Source organism: Microcebus murinus, chromosome 2 (genome assembly GCF_040939455.1).
Source record: "Microcebus murinus isolate Inina chromosome 2, M.murinus_Inina_mat1.0, whole genome shotgun sequence".
NCBI classification, from domain to species: domain Eukaryota; kingdom Metazoa; phylum Chordata; class Mammalia; order Primates; family Cheirogaleidae; genus Microcebus; species Microcebus murinus.
In genome coordinates this window covers 45,844,426-45,861,582 of record NC_134105.1, presented here as the reverse complement: position 1 = coordinate 45,861,582, position 17,157 = coordinate 45,844,426, and the positions used below count along the sequence as shown (strand labels likewise).

Sequence of the window (17,157 nt, the reverse complement as noted above, 5' to 3'; positions counted from 1 at the left end):
ACTACTCCAAGGGGTTGCTGTGAAGATTAAAGCTAATGACGGCACAGAAAGGCTTTCAAAAGGGTAATTCCTTTATGAACAGAAGGAATTAATGGTACTGGCACCATAGGAAAATTTGAATGTAAAATAAATACTACACAGCCTCCACTGTTGCTATGGTCTGAATGGTTGTGCCGCTCCCCAAAATTCATGTGTTGAAACCTAAGCCCTAAGGTGACAGTATTAAGAGGTGGGGACTTTGAGAGAAGATTGGGTCATGAGGGAGGAGTCTCCATGAATGGGATCAGAGGCCCTTGTCCCTTCCACCACGTGAGGACACAGCAAGAAGTCAGTAATCTGCAGCCCAGAAGACAGCTCTTACCTGATACCAGATCTGCTTGCTGGAGCCTTGATTTTAGACTTCCCAGCCTCTAGAATTGTGAGAAATACCTTTCTGTTGCAAGTAAGCCAACTAAGTTTATGGTATTTTGTTATAGCAGCCTAAGATTAATATAAAGATCTGAATTTTGAAAACCAAATAGTGATGCCTCAAATTATTCCTCGTTTCTGTACTTCAAACAAAACCTAATGTACCTAGCAAAACTGCATATGGCAGGAAAGTAGCTTCATGTGGCCACCAGAATCCTGGCCATCCATACTTCAGGGACCAGGCACCCTACCCCAACTCCACCCTTCTCCACAGAACGAAGTTAGTTGGTTAATGGAGGTACCTGTTTACTGCTTTCATTACTGTTCCAATAGTTCTCATCCACTAGATCACAAACTCAGTATTTTTCAGGTTCTATACTGAGCCCATTTTTAAAGGCAAATAAGAAGTGACTGGACAAGGGGCATGGTATTAAATCAGTAAGACAGTAGAAAAGTTGGCTATCTTTTTAAATTCAAAAAAAAACAAAACAAAAAAGTCAAAACCCACCAAATCCCAAGCCTACCTCACAATGTGGCCAGATCCAAACTGAGCCAGTCCTGAATGGTGACCCAAAACCACCACCTTCTGAAAGGCACACAGGCAATGGCACAACAGCAGTTGCAAAAAAAATATAAAATCCAACCACAGTGGAAGCAAAATGCAAGGTATAGGCCCTAAAGAACACGTGGATGAAAAATGTGACTCATCAAATGATATCCCCAAACTCCACCAACAAATATTCCTGAAAGAAATTAAACTTTACACCTGCCATGTCTTTTTCCATAAACCCTGTTCACTCTTTCGTCTCTCTTTTGTCCAACCCTTATGTTCTAATAGCAACTCTTTGCTAGTTTATAATATCTTCTTCTGTTGCTCCGCCAAGCCATTCCCTATGCAGAGAAAGGGAGAGGGGAACCTACGTTTACAACACCTACCACAAGGCATGTGCTGTTTCTCCCATTCACACATGAGGATGCAGAAATGCTGAAAGGGTCCACATCCTGCAGAGTGTCACAAAGCCCACAGAGGGAAGAGGCCAAGTTGAAATTCAGGTTTGCCTCAGCAAGAGCTGAACTCTTCCCACCACCCCTGAAATGACTGGCTTCCCACACTAACCAAGCTGCCCTTGTCCTGGGCACACGCGGAATGAACTTTCACATCCCTTGAAATCTCAGATGACCCTTTGAAATGCCTTCTCCATGGTCTGATTAATAAAGTCTACCTCTGTCACAATCAACCCTACTGTAGGAAACATTAGCTATTAACTGAGAATGTTCTTCCCCTATTTCTTTGTACAGGTAAATGTAGCACGATGCAGTATTATAACAGGGGAATTACTGGGTTGTGGGGAAGAAGAGGATTATGAATGTATAAAATGTTCAAATACCTTCTAAAATAAAAAGACCCCAGGGACTTTCTTCCTCTGGAGAGTTCTAGAAGCACTGCAAGCAAGCCTTCTGTGTGGTGTGTTGCTGAAGCACCAAGCTCCTCCCTGGGGCAGACTCCCCATGTCTGAAGGAACACGTGGGGGTGGGGGGTGATGTAGAGGAGTCCACCCAGGCAGGTAGATCCATAGTCAATCTTTTACAAACCAAAGCGACACCCTGAGTTCACTAAAAGCAGAAGTTTGGATTTGATGGTTTCTCCCCTAAAATGCCAATTACAAAGCTTAGCCCATAACAGGGAAAATTATTATATATGCAAACTTAGTGATTTGTGCCTACATGGACTCCTTTCTAAAATGTGAATCCTTGACCTCTCTTTGAATTCTGAATAATTTAAACATATATGTAGTTTCTTCCCCGCATTGCTTTCTTCTCCAAGAGGTTGTTGATTTGCTGACATAATTAACTATGAAGTGATTTTCTACAGAACTAACCAGACCTTCAAAGCAATGCCATTATCATTAGCATATTGGCCAAAATCCACAGCTTTTCCCAGAAAGTCACTCAAATTACCACAACAGAAGAACCCCTCAACCTTAATGACTGCTGTTGGACGTCAGCAAATTCAGGAAGAGCTCAGGGCAGTAAGTGGCAAAGCAAGAAAACCCATTCTCCATGTGATCACGCAAGGCTCCTTCCTTGCAGACAACGTCAAGCCTGAGGCTGGCTAAGGTCTTGGCCTGTTCTTATGTTTTGTGTAGGAAGCATGGACCGGTGGCTTAAAGGCCCAAGGTGAAAGGCCTAAAGAATGAGTTATCTCAAGATTAAATAGCAGACTTGGCCATTCCACAAACATAGCCCTGTCAAAATCACCATGGGCTAAAGTACAAGCTTAAAGACCACCAATGCTACTTCTGCCCCCCAAAATAAAGCCCAAACTCTTGACCTGACCTACAAGGACCTCTAGGCTCTGGCTGCTGCTGTCTTGCTAACCTTAGCTCCCACCTACCTCCCCACCTCATCCCATCACACTCCGACCCTACAAAACCACTAGCAACTCCCCAAAGGAAGGCTGGGTGCCCTGTCCACACTGTTCCATGTATCTGTATGAAAGAATACAAACTTGTAGTGTACAGAAAAAGAAATACAAAAAATACACAGGAATTGTTCACCTCACACATAATACAGGAAATGTCAATCAAAATACTGAGATGATTTTATACCTAAAAAATTAGCAGGAGTTGAATATCAATAATACACACTTTAGGCAAGAGTGTGGAGAAGTAGGCAATTTCATACAATTTTCATGGTAGAGTAATTGGTTCAATTTTTTGTAGAATAATTTGAAACTGTCTATTTTTAAAATCTAGCCTTTTAGGCTGGACACGGTGGCTCACACCTGTAATCCTAGCACTCTAGGAGGCTGAGGTGGGAAGACTGCTTGAGGTCAGGGGTTTGAGACCAGCCTAAGCAAGAGTAAGACCCCATCTCTACTAAAAATAGAAAAATTAGCCAGGCATAGTGGCACATGCCTATAGTATCAGATACTTGGGAGGCTGAGGCAGGGGAATTGCTAGAGCTCGGGAGTTTGAGGTTGCTGTGAGCTACACTGATGCCATGACACTGTAGCCTGAGTGATGCAGCAAGATTCTGTCTCAAAAAAAAAAAAAGAAAAAAGAAAGAAAAATCTAGCCTTTTACCCAACAGGGGAACTTCTAAGAATCTATCTTCTAAGAATTTCTGCCTTGGCTTACCAAAAAAGACAAATCAAAATGTTCCCTACAACATTTTTTTTTGGAAACCCAAGAGCATACCACGAAAACCCTAGAAACAAATTAAATACTTATTAATAGGGGACTCGCTAAAATTGATACATCAATGGCAGTTAAAAAAAAATGAGAAGCTAAAGAAAGATGGTAAGTACATATTATTAACTAAAAAAGTATGTTCTTAGATGGTATAGTATGACCCCATTTGTGTTACTATTTTTTTAAATAGAGCATTGGTGGTTCTCAAAGTGTGGTCTCCAGCAGGCAGCAGCAGCATTGCCAGGGAACTTGGGAGACATGTAGGTTCTTAAGCGCTGGTCCAGCTCCACTGACTCAGAGTCTCTGGCATGGGGCTCAGCAGCTTATGCCTTAAAAAAGATCTCCAAGTGATCCTGATGGATGATCAAGTCTGAGAAGCACTGTATTCTATAAAGACCTAACATACAAGATTTCAAGAAAAATACACAGAAACCTGCATACTCCGGTGACACCCAGGTCAAAGAATGAAGCAGGGGCTTGGAGTGTGTTTCCGTCCCCTCTCTGTGCTATCTGAATGTTCACAAGGAGCAGCTACCACTGCAATAGGAAGAAAGATCTTCCTTGTATTGAGTTGAACTGTGCTTCGTAGGGCTTCTACCCTCCAGTCCTAATTTTTCTCCCAAAGCATCATCCAAACAGCCTTTTTACCGTTTGAGTGCACTGTCCCTTCAAATGTTTTGAAATGTCTCTCACAACCTCCTACAGAGTCTTCTTTCCTCGGTGCTCTGTAGTCTCAGTTCCTAGACTGCTCCTCCATGCCATGGCTTTTAACTAAAATAAAAAGAGAGGAAGAAGAGATAGGGGCACTTGCTATATTTAACTAGAATGAACTTCAGTCACCCGTGTTTCTACGGGACACTGTGTGGAGATGAAGTCAGCTGGGCTAGGAGCACACAGCGTCCCCTTTCCCTCTGCCTTCCCGGAGGCCCTCTGAGTGCCCTAGGCTGGCACAAACCAACACTCCATCCAGCCCAGTATCTAATCTCTGATGCTAGTATCAAGAATAATTTGTTCTTGGTGGGCACAAACTATCTCTGACACTACCATGAAGAATAATCTGTTCTTGAGGGGAGGAGGGAAAGGGAGCTGGAACATCTTTACAAACTGCCTTTGGGGGGGGGGCTTTCAGGTAACCCTTGTCACATGCCCCACTCTTCCCTTAAGAGTTCACTGGAAATCAGTGTACATACCTTCACAGGAATCCAAATGTTTCTTAAATTTATATTTTGAGCCAGCTCTCATCTTACATCAATAAATGTCTTATAAACATTTATTCTGTGCCAGGCATGGTACCAATGACTTCATAGATGGTCTTGCTAATCCTTGTTGCAACTTAAATATAAGAAACTAAGGTTCTGAGCAGTTAGGTCACCTGCTCAAAGTCACAGAGCCAGTGAACAAGAGAGAAAGATTTCAATCCTATGCTCTTTCTACCACGTCACATGGCAATTTAACAGTAGCCTCACTTTAATATCAAAGATGCCACATCATTCTGCAATCCCAGAATCTGGTAAACTAGATTGCATTTGATCTGTTGAAATCATTCTGGAGTTTATAGACTTTGTCTTCTTTCTCTCAACTTTCACACCCCAATATCCAGTCAATAACTGAATCCTTCCTTAATCTCTCTCCCATGGCCAGTTTAGCAGAATCCAAGCTAGTCGGTTCTCAGCCTGGTCTGCAACAGATTTCAGGGTAGCTCAGCCCCAAATCTAGATGGCCAAGGGACTGGTAATATATTTAGCCTGAATGATTTCTACTTGATTTTCCCATTCTCCTTAAATTCACCCCACACATACACCACAGTATATGTACGAGCTGTACAAACACTGCTTCATTGAGTCACCCATGTTAATAAGGACTTCCTAAATAATTTTAAACGATTAAGAGGGGATTATAGGAGCCTCTAGGGAAAAGTATGCCTAGTCAGGAAAGTAAATGTCATCATTTTTCTACATACATCAAACCTACTTCCCTCCAAATGTACGATTTGTTCTTTCCTCCCTATCTCAGTGAGTGGCATGACCATCCACCCTGATGCTGTCACCAGGAATCTAGGAGTTATCACGGACTCCCTGTCGAGGTTATTGTCAGTGTGCCCCCATGTCTCTGCAACATACCCATTCCCTACCTTCTCTGCCTGCTTTGTGTCCTGGAGACAACAGTCAGAATCTCTAATACTCTCTAATCCTCTATCTTCTAGAAATTAGACTTATCTATGTTTTATCAATATGAACCTATGGGTTTGGGCAATGGAGAGCCCTTGCAGAAGCCTCAAAGGAAGGAGGAGAGTAAGGTCAGGGCTCCCTTCCTGGGAGCTGCCTTGGACTTGCTGCATCTCTTGGCCTAAGATAACAGATTCTCTTGAGGCAGCCTTCTTCACATGACTTCACCTTTTAGATTCTGGTGACCATTCCTCCCCTTCTTTAGGTCTAGGGCTATAACAATCTCACTGTTATTAATCCCAGGCATTCAGACTGCCCTCATCTTTCTAAAACATAAGTTGTCTTATGTTTCCTTCTGATACATTTCCTTCATAATGCCCTTACAGGCCTGAAGTGGCAAAGTTCCCCTTTGTTAGTGGGCCTAGGTGCATCTCAAAATCCCTTCTTCACATCCTCAAATAGTCCCTCCTTTATATTTTCTTTAAAACATCTAGTGGAAGGCTTTGACTTCCAGCCAACAGGCAGTAACAAGAACCATATTTACCCTCCTGCTTAAAAACAAGCAAACAAACAAAAGAAGAATAGAAGAAAATGTAGGCAACAAAGGTTCTGAGGACATTGGACATCAGGCAACAGAGTCCAATAATTACAGAGAAATAGAAAAAAATGAGAAGTCCTGCAATTGCTTAAGACTAACGCCTAGGAAACGTTTTCAGACTGTGGCACGGGAAGGGGGAATGCAGGCAACGCCCAGCAGTCTCCCCGAGCTGAGGAGACAAAGCTGGGAGCCTGTGGAGAGTATAAAGGCTCGAATCTTGGGGCAGTGTACAAGAGGGGACAGAGCTACACAGAGAGAATACCAGAGAACTGCAAAGGGTACTCCTCAAGTGCTCAGGAGAGTACCAACCACTGCACGTGTGTGAGGAAACTATCTGAGGCAAAAGGACTGGCGTGAACAATTAGTGGCTTCACACAGACTAGGAATAGTCCTATTCACACCAACCAAAGTATAAAACCTTCTAACTCACAGGGCATTGGATAGAGTACAAATTATATCAAACATTTAAAGAAAAATTAATGAAATCCTTGTCAAACTGTTACAAAAAATTAAAAAGGAGACAATAATTCCAAATGCATCTCACAAGGCCACCATTACCCTGATACCAAAGTCAGGCAAACATTACAAGAAATGGACATTACAGACCAATATCCATGATGAACATAGATGCAAAAATCTCCAATAAAATACTAGCAAGCCAAATTCAACCTCACATTAAAAAAAAATCATTCACCACAATCAAGTGGGTAACTATCCCTGTAATACAAGGATGCTTCAACATATGCAAATCAATAAATGTGATATAATACATTAAAAGAATAAAGGATAAAAAGCATATTATCATCTCAATAGATGCAGCAAAAGCATCCCACAAAATTCAACACCTTTTCATGGTAAAAACTCTCAACAAATTAGATCTAGAAGGAATGCACCTCAACATTATAAAGACCATATGTTACAAGCTCACAGCCAACAGCACAATCAATAGTAAAAGGCTGAAAGCTTTTTCTTTAAGATCAAGAACAAGACAAGGATGCCCACTCTCACCACTTCTATTTGACACAGTACTGGAAGTCCTAACCAGAACAATCACAAAAAAAAAAAAAAAAGAAAGAAATAAAAGATATCCAGATTAAAAACAAAAGAGTAAAATTGTCTGTTTGTAGATGACATGATCTTATATAAAGAAAACCCCGTAACGACTCCACCAAAAAACTATTAGAAATAATAAACAAATTCAGTAAAGCTACAGGACACAAAATCAACATATAAAAATCAGCTATGTTTATATTTGCTAACAATGAAGTATCCTAAAAAGAAATTAAGGAAACAATCCCACTTACAATAGCACCAAAAAGAATAAAATACTTAGAAAGAAATAAATTTACCAAGGAGGTGAAAGATCTATACACCAAAAACTATAAAACACTGATGAAAGAAACTGAAGAAGACACATATAAATAGAAGGATATCCCATGTTCATGGATTGGTAGAAATAATATTGAAATATCCATACTACCCAAAGCAATCTGCAGATTCAATGTAATCCCTATCAAAATACCACTGGCATCTTTCACTGAAATACACAAAACAACCCTAAAATTCATATGTAGCCACAAAAGAATCTGCATAGCTACAGCAATCTTGAGAAAGAGAAAGTTGGAAGACATCACACTTCCTGATCTCAAATTATATTACAAAGCTGTAGTAATCAACATAATATGGTATTGGCATAAAAACAGACACACATGCTAATCTAATCAACAGAGAGCACAGAAATAAACCACACATATACAGTCAACTAATCTTCAACAAAGTCATCAAAAATTCACAATGGAGGAAGGACATTCTCTTCAATAAATGATGTTGGGAAAACTGGACATCAACATGTAAAAGAATGAAATTGGATCCTCAGCTTACACTATACATAAAAATCAACTCAAAATGGATTAAAGACAAAAACTAAGAAGTGAAACCTTAAAACTCCTAGAAGAAAACATACATGAAAAGTTTCCTGACATTAGTCTTGACAAGGATTTTTTGGTTATGACATCAAAAGCATAGACAACAAAAGCAAAAATAAATAAGACCACATCAAAGTAAAGTTTCTGCACAGCAAAGGAAACAATCAGCAAATTCTTCAGCAAAACTGCTACAAAATATCGCACTTGAGAATACCTTTTGGGTCCCAGTGGCACCTTGACTGCCACATTCCTTCATCCCCTACATTCAATCAGTAATTATAATAATTCCTAACCATTCTATTATCCTAATCTCTCTCCATTTTCATAACTATTACATAACCCTCTCACCTATATGACTACAATAGCATCTCTCCAGGCTTCACTACGCCAATTCATTCTCTACTCTGCAGCCACAATTAATTTTCTAAAACATAAATCTAAGCATGTCATGAATTGCCCTGGAGATATATCCCAAACTCCCTCAAGATGATTCACTAGACCCTTCCTGATCTGGCCCTCTTACCCTCCCTAGCCTGGTATCTGGTGATTTCCCACCTCACCCTTCCCTGCCTAGCCATATTAATCAACCACATTCCACACTTTTGTAGCTTTTTATCTGCTGTTCCGATTCATACATACCTCTTCCCTTTGTCAAACCCACTCATACTCAGGCTTTGGAACTTAGCTCCAGTATCATCTCCTCTAGGATATCTTCCCCAAACCCCATATTGAACCATGTGCCCTTCTCTCCACTCCTGAGAATCTTCTGCATACCCTGCCGTAGCACTAAATCTCAGTATCATATAATCTCTCATTAAACTGGATCCAGGCAGACTGGATGAAAGCTTGAAAGCAGAGACGAAGTCTTACTCATCTTTACTTTCCCAGAGCCTACCATAGTGGTGCTCCCAGAATATCAGTGAACAAATGAATGAATAAAGAACTGATTTAGATGATCTCTTTTTACACCACCTGGGTTGATTCTATCTCCCTCCATTATAAAAAAAGATGGGCAGGAGAGAGGTTAAGTGATCTCTTAGCATATCCTGGTAAAATAATCATTTCAAATTCCCTTGGGAGGTCCCACTCTGGCTCGAAGTTGAAGGGCAAGACTCATTACCTCAAATTGTTTTAAAAACCATCTGGTAATTGACTGTGATTTGAACTAAGTGAAAGGTTGGGGAAAGGGAACCAAATTCTGGGAAAAGACAAAGCCCACAGCAAAAATTAACACAGGCAGGAAGGCTGAGTGTCCTCCCCGTAAATGTCTTAATTTCAACCAGAAAGACACAGCTCCTCACCCTCTGTGTTATTTCCGTCTCTCAGTACACATGTTTTGACTTCCGAGTCCAGCTTGGGAGGCTCCCAACCACCCTCCTCCTCAAAATCCGTCTCCAGGCCCTGGGCTCTGTTACCCCCATCATCCTTAATAGCAGTCCTCCAAGCCTCCCACTAGGAGGTCCTGCTCAGCTGGCCCTTCCAACAGCCAGGCCAGCAGCCACCAGGTCAAGGGCCAAGCGTGAGTGCCACATTAATGCGAGACTCCCAGAAGACCAAGGGGCAGTCATCAGGCTGGAAGACTGGGCCAGTAAGTTAAAAAGGAAAAAAAAATCAGGATATACACTTGTGGATCACTTGGATAGGGAAGAGGGGGAAAGCAAGCAATAAACAAAAGAAAGCAAAACTCTACCATTTAAATAAAGGCCACAAAGTATGAGAAACTTTCCGTCTTTCTTACTATCTGCTATTAAAGAGCATAATCACTTCCCCACTCCTAATTTCATACTTTAAAAAATAACGTAAAGATAAGCGCTCTTCCTATTTTGGTCGGGAATGATGAAATTTACTTTAGGAATGAAATTTGTGTTAAGACGTCAAGAAGTGCTTTAGTGGAAAATAGCCAATGATTAGGAAAAATTCACGCATGTTGCATCTTGCCGATCCTTAAATAAAAGCGAAATTAATGAAACTTGAAAGATATCCCTGGGCCTTTCGTGCTCAGGATAACTGTAACCAAACAGCTTTATCCCATCTAAACTAAACTGCACCTCAAACATCATCACGAGCTGCTGGGAGCATTTAAAGCTACAAGCAACACTGGCCTAAAAATGCCTTAGGTAGCCGGATTTGAATTAAAGGGCTCCAAAACTGCCTGGAAAAATGTCCTAAAAGGAGGAGGAGGGAGGGGGAGGGTAAAAAGGAGGAGAGTAAGAGAGGAACTGAACCTAGTTAACTGGACAGTGACCGCAGGCAGAGCACCCTGGGTTCCAAACGTCTAATGGGCAGCCTTGCAGATGCAGTAGAGGCGACCCTTCCCTTGAGTGGCCTGACGCCTCACCCAGGAGAGGACACAGGGGACTCAATAACGTCTCGGGAGCCACCGACCCGGCGGGTGTGAGCCTTAAGCAGCCGGAGGAGGAGGAGGAGGAAGGGGAGGGAAGAGCTGACCCAGTGCGCTCTCGGGTTGGAGAACCTTCTTCCTGGATGTGGGCGCTGAGTCTGTGCGCCTGCAAAAGCCCCTGGTGCCCACGTGAGACGGAGAGGAGGGCCACTCACAGGACTCGTCCAATCTGAAATTACATTTTAGCTAGAGGGACTCTGCACGTAGGCACGCCCAGCCTCTCCGCGCAGGGGCAGGGCGGTCCCCGCCGGCAGCTACAGCCCAGCCGGCCCACCTCCCCGCGCGAGGCCACGCCCCCCGCCGGCCGGCCGCTGTAAGACGCGCCCTGATTGGTCCTTTGAACCGGGCCCGGGATTGGCCTGCGCCTGCCGCTGCCCGCCGTGAGCCCGCCCACTGGCTCCACGCTCCTCCCCACCGGGCCGGCCCGCGGGTTGCGCAGACCCAAGTCTGGCTGGGGCTCCTCCCGCCCTTGCTTGGTTTTTAAAGGGACCGAAGGGGACTATGTCTGCCCAGGCTGCGAGTTTCCCCTTCTGGGGACACATTTCACAGAACTCATCCTGGCAAACTCTCCATATGTCCTGATGGATGTGTGTGTCAAACCGTTTACTGAACACCAGGACTTTTGTAGGCTGGTGTAAGAAATATTTATTGAATGCTTGCAATTCTTGCTTTCCTTGTGCCAGACCTTGTTTGTGATTCTTCACAGGAATTTGCTTATCTAATCCCGTGGCCAACCCTCTGAAGTCCTCATTAGATTTTGAAAATCCGCATAACAGATGGGTCCCTGCCTTTGAGGAATTTACAATCTTGTGGGTACTAGACACTGACCTCATTTAATCCATGCCTTACCTTTTCAATAAGCTACATTTTATGTATCCCTGATTTACAGATGCGGGGAGTCAGAAAGGTTTTTAGCTTTTTCTTGGACACACAGCTAATAGGCAACCAGAAGGAGAATTCCAACCTGAGCTCCAATGAGAGCTGTTTCCATTAAAAAGGCAGAATCCCAGGCTGAGAGAACTGGAGACTTGGAAGATGGCAATTGCTGAGTCCAAACGTTTTGTTTTCCTAGGAAAGGAACCTGAGGTCCAGGGTAGGGAAGTGTCTTTCTAAGGACACACCTGTTGAAAGAAGTGTGCCTGGAAAATAGCATTGGTCTTATGTGCCAGGTGCATTATGATTGTCTGCTATCTTCACAACAACCTCAAAATAAATAGGTGCTCTTATCTAGGTTTTACAGGTGAGGATACTGGCCCAGCGTGGCTCAGACCACATGATTATCCACAGTCTTCGTGTACTATATCTCTACTAGAAATCCTGGTTTGGGGTCATTTTCTTTTTTCTGAGTCATGATTGTTCACCTGTCATTCTCAACAAATACCAAAGGACCTAGCTGTAGACCCTTTGGGATCTGTTCCTTCGCACCTGTGTGAATTGAGTGTTCAGTAAGAATAATAATATTAAGACCTGTTCATCTTACCTTTTCATAGCACTGTGAAGAGCAAATGAGCTAATAGATATCAAAATGCTTTGTAAAGTGTTAGATGTTGAATACACATAAGATATTGCTTCCAAATCTTCTTCAGTGTACCGCAAGAATGGAATAAATGAAATATGCCAGTTGTCTCATGAACTGTGGCAGGAGTGCTCATCCTGGCTAGTCTTGAATTAGTGTGGATTTGCTGCCTGGCTTCTACGGATGGCTCTGTTTTTAGCTTTTGTATATTTGATTCTCCATTTGATTCCTCTTACTATCATACTATCAATAGCAACAATAGCACAGCTCAAGCTCTCAAAACCACCTTGGACTGTGAAAGGACCTCAGAAATGAAAGCCACACATGGCAAAGCAAAAAGGTGAATGAGCTTGGGTTCCTGACACCATGCTGCACCAGACCAATACCCAGTTGTGCATTTCCAGTCCTCCACGTGAAAGAAAAGAAACTGTTGTCCTGTGTAAGATACTTTTATTTTATGTTATATGGGGTCAAGCCTAATAATAACTGATATACATAGATTATGTATATATATATATGTATATATATATATATATATATATATATATATACACACACACACACACTTTACCTTGTAGAACTCTTAAACAACAACCTTATAAAGTGATAGATACAGAAACAGGCCTACAGAGTAAAAATCATTATGTTCAAAGTCATCCAGCCAAGTGGCCAAGGTGAGAGAGATTCTGACCTGGGTTTGTCTGAGGCCAATTCTCATTCTTTCTTTCAGTTATGATGCACTGCTTATTATGAATGAATGCATCATTTTTTTTCCATTTACTTCCATTCTGTTCATTTATTTCAGGATGTAGCAAACTTTTTCTGTTAAAAAAAAACAGTAAATATGTTAGACTTTGTAGGCAATATAGTCTCTGTTGCAACTACTCAACTTTCCTTTGTAGTATAAAAGCAGTATAGACAATAGTAAATGAGTGGGCATGCAATGTTTCAATAAAACTTTACAAAATCAGGCAATAGGAGATGTAGCTCATGGGCCTTAGTTTTCCAACTCCTGATTTATTCTATTCTTATGTTCCATCACAAAAATGCACTAGAAATGCATTATAGAAGTCCCCCCCCCCCCGCCACCTTCTGTGACATTGTAACATTGCAGACATACTCACGCTATTGGCCAAAATAAACGCAGGTGACAATGTGTTTCAGAAGAAAGATCCCAAAACTGATAGTCATGAAATCTGGGCAGTGTGTTCATGTCTGCCACTGCTATGGTTTGAAAGTGTCCCCCAAAAAACATGTGTTGGAAACTTAATCCCCGGTGCAACAGTGTTGCAAGGTGGTGCCTAATGAGACTGACCAGTCCATGAGGGCTCCACCCCCATGCATGGATTACAGGAGGTAATTCATTATAAACGAGCAAGTTTGGTCCCCTTCTCTCTATTTCTCTCTCCCTCTCCCCTTCCACCATGAGATGATGCAACAAGAAGATCCTGTCCAGATGCTAGCACCTTGATATTGGGCTTCTCAGCCTTCAGAACTATGAGAAATAAATGTCATTTCTTTATAAATTACTCAGTCTCTTACATTTTGTTATAGCATCACAAAACAGACTAAGACTGCCATTGATCCAGATCCATGTCCTGGACCACCCTCACTTGTCTCAGTTTCTCTCTATATATAATAGGAACAAATAATATAAATGTTATCCATATTTTCCATGACAGCAAGGAGACTGGAAAGAGATGACATAATGTAATCATCATATTTCAAAAAGCTATAAATGTTATCCTGCCATATATACATTACTTCGCAACAGGCTAGGACATATGTCTTCCTCTGTACCTTCCAGTTCTGTGTCCTTTTTTCTATGACAGACCATATCAAATGCCCAACAATTATTAGTGCATCTGTCTATCCCCTTTCCTCCCTTCCCAGCTCTACATAAAAGATTTTTGCATTGCATTGAATATGAGACTTTGGTATTAGAAAGTCTAGACACTAATTCAGGGTCATTGCTGGGCAGCACGGTGTCATGCAGTGTCATTGTCCACTAAGCACCCCACAGGTCACACTAGTGAAGCAGCACATCAGTCTTAAGCAAGATAGAGAGAGCTGGGTTGTGAAACCCTGGAACCCGCTGAGCTGGAAGTTTATTTAATTAATTTCCTTCCTGCTCAGAGATGGTTCTGTGCAGCTCCAGGAGGTGCTCTCTCTGGTGACCCGTGGAAGACCTGTGATCTCTAACTGAACTCTCTAAAACCTTTTACTGCCTTAGCAACCTGCCCCCTCATTAGAGAAAAAAGACCTTTTCCCTGAGATTCTTAGAGTCATGGCACAGAAATAGATATCGTTTATTCATTTATTCATGAATTAGTTTATCCATTTGTACTTTTATGTATTCGTTCATTTAACAAAGATTTATTGAGTCCTTACTGTCCCAGGTGCTAAAGAGATAGTGCTGAGATGAATAGACATTATCCCTGTCCTCACAGAACTTACAGTCAGGAAACAGACACTAAAGAAACACACAAATGTATAATTGATTCAAGTGCAAGTAAAAAGGAAAATAGGACACTATGAGAGAAAGAACCTGACTTAGATTGAGGTCTAACTGAGACTGGTGATTTTAAAGAAGCATGCACTTTATATACATTGTCTCTGATCTTAACAACCCTGCAAAATGCCTATTATTACAACCATTGCACAAATAGGGAAACTGAGGCTTAGGAAAATTAGGTGACTAGCTAGCCTAAGGAAGCACAACTAGTTAGTTCGGAGTAAGCCATGCTTTCTCTAGTACTCCAGACTGCATAACTCAAACTCAGAAGGTGAGAATTTTCCCACCTTCCACCTTTGCACATAACATACCTTCTTCTACCTGAAATGTCTCTTCCTTCATTCTTCTCATCGGATTTATATTCTGTGGTCAGTGTCTAATTGAGGATCTACTTCTTCCATAAAGCTCCCCCTTCTGTTTGAGACCTCAAATAAATCTTCTATTTGAGACCTCAATAAATCTCTTTTCTTCTAGATTTCTGCAACAGTCATCAAATATTACTCACGTGGCACTAAACCTAGAATACCTTGTCAAGTTAATTCTCTTTTTTACGTGCCTGCCCTGACACTGTCACACATAGTCCTACAGGCAGCATAGTGCCATTGGAGCCAGACAGATTTGGGTGTTCTCCCAGTTCTGCTACTTTCTTGATAGGCAAGCTGGAGAAGTTTCTTAACCTCTCTGAACCTGACTTCCTCCTTGGAGAATAATAATATTTGTTTCTTGATGTAATATCTTTAAGCATCTGTCATGATACTGAACAGATAATAGGTGCTCAGTACTTTATCATCTTCTACCCAATTTCATTTCCTAGAGTAGAAGCCTCAGGAGGATAAGGACCCTGCCTTCTACTTTACACTTTAGCAACCAGCACAGTGCTCTGCTATCGCAGGTGGTCAATAAATGGTATATAATTATGGTGATAATAGCCCTTACCTGCCTCCTGAGTCCCTCGTTACTAACCAGACTTATTTTCTCCTGTCTCTTCTTTCTTTCTTTCACAATGTAAGCCTCCCTTAATTTGATCCTCTGGCAGGAACACATGCCATTGCATACACTCTTTCTCTCTTCCAAATCCACATAGTCATATCAAAAAGAAAACTGACATAGTCCACTAGAGACCTGACAGGTGGACAGGAAGGGAAAACCACTGACTAGAAGGGCCTAGTGAGCTCCTCACCCTGAGCCATATTTTATATGCAAAATCCTTGTTTTATATATAAAATCCTTTCATCTCTAAAGGATGCCACTAGTTCATTTCCAGAAATGGGAACATGGTCCAACTCACTTTATTACTTTATTACTGCTACCTATTACTTGCCCTCCATTTGCCTGCCTGGCTTCCTTCATCTCTTCCCTCAACAAATACCAGCTGAGTGCTGAGTGCTTGCTAAGTGCTAGACCAGAGCTGGACGCTACACTGAAAACATGGATAAAATGCTATGAGCACCCCGAGGCTGGTGTACGTACGTAGATGGGGTAGAGTGCAAAAGGGAAGGAAAGACTGCACTACTGTTTGCCAGGCACTGTGCTCCGGTCCTGCACGTACACTATCTCACTTATTCCTCCCACCCACCCCACGAGTGCGTAGGGGTTATTACGGAAGAAACAGAGGCTCACAAAGGTTGAGCAACTTGCCCAGGGTCATCTATCACAAGACACTACAAGTCAAACTGCTGAAGAGGAAGTTTCTGCAGAGAAGCTGAGGTGGGCAGCTTATACCAGACATGAAGGTTTCAAATGAGTCTAAGTCCTGGTGATCCCACAGGTTTCAACCTGCAGCACCAGTTTTCTCTTCCACTTTGAAACTGCTCACCCACTTCCAGTTCTAAGACCTCACTCAGCATCTAAACTAGTTCTACACCATCCATATCTTTCTCCCCTAACACCACCGATCACAACCCCTCAATCTCTTTGCCGTGAGTCATTTTCATAAAAGAGCAAACTATGTGATGAGCCATGACCACAACATGCAACCCTAAACCCCACCGCGTGTTTTCTGCAATGAGGCAACAGGTGGCAGAAGCGAGTCTAAGGCCATGAGATGATGACAAGGCAGGACTCTGGCACCAGCTTTCAAAAGGAGAGGTGGGACATGCTGGACAGGCATGCTCAATGCCTCAGAGGCTGAGTCAAAGCAGGAGGCCCTGGAGCATCTGCAGTGTGTGGACTTCCGGTAAAGGAACTCTGCCATGAACTCCTCTGGAATCATAATTTGGGAACGATTAAAAACATTAGTTTCGGAAGTTTTCAAACTGGGTTCTATAGGATGGTACCTGCACAACCAAGGAGAAGCTGACTGATTTTCAGTTCTTCTGAAATGCCCCCTCCCCCCACCAAGTTGTTCTCTGCTCCAGACACCAAATGAGGGTGTGAGTGGGGACTGAAATCCCCACTCACTGAAATTCATCCCCACTCTGCTGGCCAAGTCCTGT

General features: G+C 42.3%; 1 protein-coding gene across 6 annotated transcripts in view; it reads right to left on the bottom strand.

Moving 5' to 3' along the window:
* Window positions 1–10,841, bottom strand: part of FGGY (FGGY carbohydrate kinase domain containing) — a 384,511-nt gene extending 373,670 nt beyond the window's left edge. For 3 of the 6 annotated variants that reach the window (XM_012785132.3, XM_075998776.1, XM_075998778.1), the window contains exon 1: window positions 10,739–10,841. The gene's annotated coding sequence lies outside the window, so the exon portion shown is untranslated. The other 3 variants (XM_012785136.3, XM_012785133.3, XM_012785134.3) reach the window with 3 other exon arrangements.
* Between the last annotated feature and the right edge of the window lie 6,316 nt (window positions 10,842–17,157).